Source organism: Tupaia chinensis, unplaced genomic scaffold (assembly GCF_000334495.1).
Source record: "Tupaia chinensis unplaced genomic scaffold, TupChi_1.0 Scaffold000316_1, whole genome shotgun sequence".
NCBI lineage: Eukaryota > Metazoa > Chordata > Mammalia > Scandentia > Tupaiidae > Tupaia > Tupaia belangeri.
The window spans coordinates 3861213-3870458 of record NW_006159809.1 but is presented as its reverse complement, the minus strand read 5'-3'; the positions used below and the strand labels follow the sequence as shown (position 1 = coordinate 3870458).

General features: G+C 45.5%; 1 protein-coding gene across 2 annotated transcripts in view; it reads right to left on the bottom strand.

The window, feature by feature from the left end:
- Positions 1-9246, bottom strand: part of SLC4A5 (solute carrier family 4 member 5) — a 128038-nt gene that overhangs the window by 107114 nt on the left and 11678 nt on the right. The gene's annotated exons all lie outside the window — the stretch shown is intronic.

Sequence of the window (9246 nt, the reverse complement as noted above, 5' to 3'; positions counted from 1 at the left end):
TTAAGGGAATGGGTACTGTTCAAAAAGGAATGCCCCACAAATGTTACCATGGCAAAACTGGAAGAGTCTACAATGTTACCCAGCATGCTGTTGGCATTGTTGTGAACAAACAAGCTAAGGGCAAGATTCTTGCCAAGAGAATAAATGTGCGTATTGAGCATATTAAACACTCTCAGAGTAGAGATAGCTTCCTAAAACGTTTAAAGGAAAATGATCAGAAAAAGAAGGAAGCCAAAGAGAAAGGGACCTGGGTTCAACTGAAGCGCCAGCCTGCTCCACCCAGAGACACACACTCTGTGAGAACCACTGGAACCTATTCCCTATGAATTCCTGGCATGATGGGTGTTAAAAATAAACTAATCTGTGGTCTATCAAAAAAAAAGAAGAAGGGAACCAGCAGTTAGCATAATGGCTATGTCGCTGGACTCCCACGTAGTCGACCGCGGTTTGCGTCCTGGACCAGGTGGCTTAAAACTCACGCCGGGCGCATGTGCGTGCGTGCCCAAGATCCTGAGAGGAGAATGGAGGAGAAGGGATTGTGGCGTGACCATCCCCCCTGGGGGGTGATTTCTCGCTTTCTGTCGCTAATGTCTCTCTCTCTCTGTCTATCTGGCGAACACAAGCGCCCTATAGTGAAAATCTCTCAAAAAAAAATAAAAGAAGAAGAAGGATTGCAGCATAATCAGAATCCATTGGGGAATACTCTCTTATACATGTTCTATGATGAATAAAAAGAAAAACATTTTTTAAAATGTTTTAAGTAGATATTTTTAAACATTGTGGGACAATGAAGCTACAGTTAAGCCCAAAGAAGCTGAATCCCACATTGCTGATAGTAGTGTGAATCCCAGCCCCTGAGGCTTGAAAACACATCACGTGCATGCGTTTGTGTGCTCCAGATTTTAACAGGATGGAGAAGAAGGACCACAGTATGACCACACCCTATTGGGAGAGGGCCTTTTACCTCTCTCTCTCTGTCTCTCACTCTGGTGAGTGCACATACCCTCTAGCAATTAAGAAAAATAATCCTGGGACCTGCAGGTGGCATGGTAGTTAAGGTCACTGGACTCCTATATAGCTGACTGTGGTTCGAGTCCTGGACCTACCTGGTGGCTGGCTTTCTCACTTTCTTTATCTCTGTCCCTTTCTGGTCAAATTAAAATAAGTAAATAAATAAATAAATGCTAAATTAAAAAAAGGCTTTTAAAAAACGAAAAATCCTTAAAATATATATAATGGAATGAGTCAAGGAAGCCACAGGACCAACCCAGGAAGGCCAAACATCAAATTAGGAAGAAACATAAACAAAAAAATAGCGAAAAGAAAATTTTCGAGTAAAAATATGAGAACATTTCCCAGAAATGAAAGATTTGAATTTCTCTATTTCTCTCTGTCGAGTGCCCAGAAAATTAATTTAAAAAAAAGAAATCCACTCCAGGCCAGTCCCTAGCCTAGCAGTTAGGGGATGGATCCCATATGGCTGACTGTGGTTTGAATCCCAAACCCAGAGGCACGACAAGCAAGCTGAACATGTGTGTGTTCATGCCCCAAGTCCAGATAGGGTGGAAAAATGGAGACAGGATTGTGGCGCGACTGTGCTCCATTGGGAATGGTTTCTTCCTCTCATTCTCTGTTACTCTGCGGTAAGTGTAAATACCCTCCGGCAATTAAAAAAAATCATTCCAAGTAATATCATCATAAAGTTTTAGCTCATCAGGTATAAAGAGATTTTCAAATCTTGCAGAAGAAAATAAGTCATCTACAAAAACCAATCAGGCATAAGAACTGGCATCAGATTTCCCAGTTGCTACGGTGGGTGCCACAGTGGACGGACGCCTCCCAAAGTGGGAGACAGGGACTTCCTACCTGGATCCCAGTCACAGGGGACATCAATCAAATGGGAGGCCAGAATAAGCTTCCTTGGACATAAAATGTCAAAAACAATTTGCCTTAGGAAATGATTAAATAATGAACTTCAAGGAGATAACAAAGCATCTGAATTCTAACGTAAGATCTGGAAAATGAGGTTCATCACAAAAGGCCGGGCAAGACTGGGAGAAAGGCTGCACAGCAGCCCAGAGAACGAGCTCCGGATCTGGGTCTTCAAAGAAAACCGGGATCTGAACACACGTCTTGATATGTTCACAAGGGTGATACAAAATGTATTAAGAATAAGGACTCAGGGGACCAGCAGTTAGTGTAATGGCTACGTCGCTGGACTCCCATGTAGTCAACCACCGTTCAAGTCCCAGACCCAGTGGCTTAACCTCACACCGGGCGCGTGTGCGTGCGTGCCCAAGATCCCGAGAGGAGAATGGAGAAGGGATTGGCCATCCCCCCCTAGGGGGTGATTTCTCACTTTCTGTTTGTCTTTCTGGTGAGCGCACGCGCCCTATAGCAAAACCTCAAGAAAAATAAGTAAATAAAGAATAAAGACTCGGGCTGGCTGGTGGCATGGTGGGTAGGATGCTAGATCCCATATGGCTGACTGTGAGGTTTGAATCACAGATCTGGTGACTTGACACAAATGCTGGTGTGTGCGTGTATGTGTGCCCAAAATCCAGAGAGGAAAATGGAAGAGAAGGGGTTGCAGTGTGGCCAACCCCCCTAGGGGGTGCTTTCTCCTCTCTCTTACTGTCTCTCTGTCTCTCTCTGGCAAGAAAGAAGAGAAAAGAAAAGAAAAGAAAAGAAAAGAAAAGAAAAGAAAAGAAAAGAAAAGAAAAGAAAAGAAAAGAAAAGAAAAAAGAAAAGAAAAGAAAAGAAAAGAAAAGAAGAGAAAAGAAAAGAGAAAGAAAAAAACGTGAGTTCTCTTAGAAAGTGAAAAAGGCAGATGGGCACCAGGAGGACATCTAGAAGTGTCTGCCACACCGTCCGACATCCATCTAGTCCGCTTTTTAACTACTTATATAATCCCATTTGTTCAGACCGGGGACATCTAGCCCCATAGCTGAATCACCTTCCCCATCCCAGGCCCGCACTGTGATCTGTATCAACTATTCATAGTAATCTTGTGCCCTTGGCTAGTCACTGAGTTTAGGAGTAGTCATGTGCTTTTAAATAAAAATCCACTAAGTAGAGCTTTCAGGAAAACTTTTGTTTTCTTAATAAAACATGCAGTTAGAGCTAGCATACACAATGTATCTTTCATCCTTCTCCTATTTATTCATTTATTTTTATTTATTTATTTATTTATTACTTATTTTAGGTTTTTGCGACAGGGCAATGTGCGAGAGAGACGGAGACAGTGAGAGGGAAAGCGAGAAATCACCTCCCAGAGGGGACGGGTACACTGCAATTCCTTCTCCTCCATTCCCCACTTGGGATTTTGGCAATATGTGCACATGTGCCCAGAGTGATTTTTTAAAGCCGCCGCCAGGTCTGGGACCTGAACGGCAGTCAGCCTGGTGGGAATCCAGCATGTCAACCACACCTGCGGGCCCTCCCCTCCCCTTTTACTGCGTGGATCTAGGGCAGGACCCTGAGCTGGCGTAGCCACCTGAGCAAGGACGCTAAGGTCTGACGACCAGGAGCACAGGCTCAGATGGAGCCGGCTGGAGCAGACCTGGCTGCCTGGCAGGCCTCCCAGCTCTGGGCGCCATGCTGCGTATCTCTGCACTTCCGGGAAAAAAATCTACCGTGCGAATTTAAACTGTTAGCCGCGCTTGGCGTTACTTTTCTTCAATAAGCAGGCTAGATCTCCATGTATCAACAAGAATAAATCCCAAAAACATACTGAGTAGAAGAAAGCAAGTGGTAGAAAGATAGGAACAGGATTTATTTACATAAAGCTTTAAACAAAACACAACCACTGTTGTTTATTCTACATTTATAAGTAATGAAAACATAAAATCATGCAGAGGAATGATACAGACTCCTTGTGGGTTACCTCTGGAGAGGAGTAAGTTTCAATGGGGATATTTTAACTATTATACCTTCCATGTATTTGGATAGAGAGATGTGACAAAATAGTGGCATCTATTAATTCTAAAATAAATAAAAAACATTCAATAAAATAATTCTTTAACAATATTTGTTTAGTTTTATTTATTATTATTATTTTTAATTGGTTTGAGTCCCAGCCCTAGCAGCTAGACAAACATGCTCTGTGTGTGTGTGTGTGTGTGTGTGTGTGTGCGCGCGCGCCCATGTACAGTCCTGAGAGGAGACTGGAGGAGAAGGGGTTGCAGTCATCCCTGCTGGAGGTTGATTCCTCACATTCCCCCTCTCTCTGTCTCTCTCTGTCCAGAGCACAAGCCCTCTAGCCCAACTAGAACACAAACAAAAGATTCTCATACTCTGATATGTCACCACCATACCGCTTGCTGGCCCATGTCACTGATTTCTAAATTAAGAATTATTTTATTTAGCTTTACTTATTATTATTATTTTCCAGTTTGATTAGAGAGAGACAGAAAAAAAGAGAGAGAGGGAAAGTGAGAAAGCAAGCCACCAGGTCCAGGAGTCGAACCACTATTGGCCATGTGGGAGTCCAGCACCCTTAACCACCACGCCACCTGCTGGCTCCTATTTTTAAACATTTTAAAGCCAAACATTTAATATGAGACAGTTGTTATATAACACCATTTTATGTAATACTTTTATCCCTGAAAATGAATGGTTAACTCATTGTATTCAAGGTGAGCCATGTTTAAATACTCAGCAGAACGACCCAACAGAGGACCCTTTAAGGCAGTGGTTCTCAAACCTGCGCAAGCCTCAGAGTCACCTGGAGGGCTTGTTAAACAAACTCCTGGGCCCTGCCCCCCCCCCCACAAGGGCTCCAGATTCAGTGGATCTGGAGTGGAACCTGGGAATTTGCATTTCTAGCCAGTTCCAGTTGGTTCTACTGACCCAGGAGCCATACTTTAAAAATTGCTATGTCGAAGAATAACTCCCAATTTATATTGGGGTTGTCAGAAAAGTCATGACATACTTTTTCGGGAACCAGCAGTTAGCGTAATGGCTATGTCGCTGGACTCCCACGTAGTCGACCGCGGTTCGCATCCCGGACCTGGTGGCTTAAAACTCACGCCGGGCGCGTGTGCGTGCGTGCCCAAGATCCCAAGAGGAGAGGGGATTGAGGTGTGACCATCCCCCCTGGGGGGTGATTTCTCGCTTTCTGTCTCTGTCTGTCTGGTGAGTGCACGTGCCCTATAGCGAAAATCTCTCTCAAAAAAAAATGAATAACTCCCAATTTATATTGGAGTTGTCAGAAAAGTCATGACATACTTTTTCTATGTAAAAATGTGTCATGACTTTTCTGACAACCCAATATTTTTCTATTAAATTGGGTCAATTTGTACATTTAGAAAAAATGTTGATGGGGCATGTGGTTAAGGTGCTGGACTCCCTCCTATTTGGCTGACCACAGTTCAAGTCCCAAACCTGACAGCTTGCTTTCTCACTTTCTCTCTCCCTCTCTCTCTCTCTCTCTAGTGAATTAATAATAATAGTAATAATAATAAATGTAATTAAATAATTTTTTTTAAAAAAAGTGTATCCATTTCCTGAAAGAGAGAGAAAGGGAGAGAGACAAGATGAGCACTTTCAGCAGGGTCTCACACCATCCTCCCTCCAGCCTTCCCAGGCAGCCGGACTCACCAGCATGTTGGGGCACCAGGCATGTATGGGTCGACCTGCGAACTGAACCCTGATCTTCCATATGGCCTCCAGCACTTCAGAGGCCCCTGGCCATAAAGGCTGAGCCAGTTGATTTTTTGAGCACTGATTCTTTCCTCCTCCCACATGGAGTGAAGAATATAGAGAAGCTGAGTAACAGATTCCCTTCCCCACAAAGAACCACCTCTAAATGGTTTAGGGGACCTGACTCTACCTCCCCAACCACAAGCAGGAAAAGCCATGTGACCCAACCTGGCCAATCAAACACTCTCCTCTCCTAGAGATTGGTTCAGAGATGACCCCATGTCCAGGGCTGGGCCAATCAGAGTCCATCCCATTTCTGCCTCATTCATCCAAAACCTCGCTGGTTCTGGGATTGCTAAACCAGTAAACTTGGGGGCTATTATTTTGCTTGTCACATGGAAGAAAACATTCAAGAAAAGCAAAACACTAGCAACATTGTGACTCTCAGAGTTAGTTCATCCCAAAGTGGCTTTCTCAGCTGTGTTGAACTGTTAAATTCACTTTTCCCCCCTCGTGTTTGTGGTCTTGCAAGAGCTTCTAATACAAATAAAGTAGAGTTTCTAGTGTGATTTTAAAACATGATCTTTCGGGACCAGCAGTTGGCATAATGGCTATGTCGCTGGACTCCCATGTAGTCAACCATGGTTTGAGTCCCGGAGCCGGTGGCTTAAACACACACTGAGTGCATGTGCCCAAGATCCCAAGAGGAGAATGGAGGAGAAGGGATTGTGGTGTGGCCATCCTCCCTGGGGGGTGATTTCTCATTTTCTGTCTCTCTGTCTCTCTCTGTCTCTCTTTGTCTTTCTGGTTAGCACATGCCCCCCTATAACAACAACAACAACAACAACAACAACAAAACACCTCACCATCAACAACAACAAAAACCAGAAAAACCATAATCTTTCATATTTAAAGCACCATGATTCTCAGAGTGGAAAACAAACAAAAGTGCATACAAAATGAGAACATGATGTAAACAGAGATGTAAACTCTACAAAACCATAGAAGTATAGAAACATGCAGCTAATACTCAGGTAGATGCAGACCTCCCAGTTCTAGACTAGATGAGACCATTATCCCCTCCTCTCCCTGGTGCTGACCCCCCCCCATAAGTTAGTGGAAGCTCCCTTCCAGCAGTATGCAGAAGTAGTAGAACCCAGGCTGTCCCTGATCGTGGCCAAAGGAAGCCATCCATCTGAACCCGAGCATCGGTGCAGTGTCAGCCATATGTAAAGTGTTTGCCTTATCTGCTGCTCTGACAGACAGCTGCACTGCCCAGCATCAAAATCTTGAACCTAACCCATGGAAACAGAATTCTATCTTCAGCATTTCGTTTTCTTGTTTTTTCTTTTGCTTTGTTCGTTTGCTTTCCGGCATTTTATATCATGCACAGTAATTGGACATTGGTGTTTTGCTTTCAGAATCTCATTTAACCATCATGATAACTCAGTGAAGTACATAATTTCCACTATCATTTTATAGACGAGGAAATGGAGACTCAGAGGAAGAAGTCATTTGCCCTGGATCACAGTACCAACTATGGTGGAGTCAGGATTCCAAATAAATTCTTTCCTATTCCCAGACTGAGGAAGGAAAGAACAAAGGGAGGGAGAGAGTGAGGGAGATGGGGAAGAACGAGAAAGATGTGAGAGGCAGAGGGGCTCTGCTGTGAGCTGCTGCCCGCACTCCACGACTGGGTTCCAGGCCTTCCTGGGGCCTCCCCACTCCCATTATAAATGGGATTTATAACAAGTCCCTCTTTGTCTTCAGCTACCTTTAGCTGACTGAGTTACTCAAAGGAGAGCGCTACGCAGTACCATCACTCACTACACCGCGTTGCAGAGCAGCTGTGCCGGCAACACACCAGCCCGGCACTCTGCAGATGGCGGCGCTCACCGCGGCAGTTTCTCCTGCCACTGGCCTCCACTGCCCAACTCACCGTTGTTCTCCCACCCACCCTGAGAACACAGACCGCCGTGGCGTTGAGCATAGTTTAGGAGGGGGCATCACACCATTCTCTTCTGTCCTGCGTCATTCCAAGGCCCCTTTCCACCAGCAGCTTGGAGTCACATCTGAGATCCCTGAGAATCCACACCCCCAGCCCAGGAGGCCGAGGACCAGAGTGCCACCTTGGTGATCGGACATTCAAGGCTCCCTGGGTAAGCAGCCTTCCTGTTCAACACAGCAGGGGGGAGTGAAGCGGCCAGTCTTAAGGATGTACAGCACGTTTTAGTCATCGAAACCCTGGTGGAGTCATGCGCCATTTAAGCGCCCACCCCTTCTCCATCCACAAGGGCACAGTAATTCAATCCAACAAATCTTTATTGAGTATCTACTTTGTTCCAGATGTTTGCACTAGACACTAGGAACAAACAGAATAAAGCAGTTTAATGGTCAGGGAAGACGAATATGATAATAACTCCTCAAGATTAGACATCCATGTCTCTGGGGGGAAAAAAAACTAACTAGGAAGAAGGTGCCACAGTCATTGGCCTTTGGGGAGCTGCCTTCCAGCCTCTGTCTTTTCAATCATGTTACCTTTAGACGGCAGAACTCTGGGCAAGCCAACATGTTCCTGGTGAGCCCCTCTGAGAGCCCAAAGTATTTCCGATAAGGACTTCCCCAAGGGCTTGTCTCAAATCATTTTGTAAACTGAATTGACAAGAATGACATCAAGTCCTGCTGGGCTTCGGGGAGCTAAGCTAGAAGCCCAGGAAAGGCTACCCCCGCCCCCATCTGGTGGCTGTGTCCATTGCCCCAGGGACTTGCAGACTGCAATACCCAGGATCACCCCCAAGAGAGACAGAACAAAACAAGCAAACAAAATCTCCCTGAGCAAACCAGCAGTAACAATACCAGGGACCAATTCAAAACTTAAAAACAACAGTTGATAAGGAAAGGAGACTAGCCAGTCTTCTGTGTCTATCCTGAGGTGTCATAAGAGGAAAAATAATTTATTTTCCCAATATAGTGTTCTAGGCAAGAGGCAAATCTCAAGGTTGGGCTTACTTCATAAAGAGTTCACCCAGTCTCACGACTTTGGCAAAGGAACCGGGAACGTATGAGCCTAGAAGAGAAAGCGTCTCCGCTTCATCAGATGAGAACGAGCTAGAACTCACCGGGGTGTCCCAGAGAACGCGAGTCTCCTAGCATTTCTGTCACCTGGAGTGAGGTTTTGCACCCAAAAACTAATGAACTCAAGCCACCAGGGTGATGGATATGAGTAATTTGAAAACAAAGGTGAAGATCCAATGCGCGTTTGCAGGATTTATCCAGCTCGCCTGGCATTGCCCCTTGCCCTTCTCCGAGCGTGAAGCCCTCTGTTAAATACTCTGGTTCATTCTACGAAGTGCATTTCCCCCGAGCTGCAGAGCTCTGTCTCCGAAGCTTCAAGCCGCAAACTTACCTTCGTGTTCCTGGCCCTGGAACCAGGATCCAAATCCTGGGAAGGCCAGAGCCACTTGTTCTATTCCTGTTGGGTGGCAGGAAGGGCTCTCGGTGTTTTCCAGGCTGAACAGTATTTGGGGCATCGGAGATTGACTTCTGGGGCTCAGTGGCGGCCAGCCATGTGACCAGGGGGGGGGGGGGGACACTCCTGCCGGG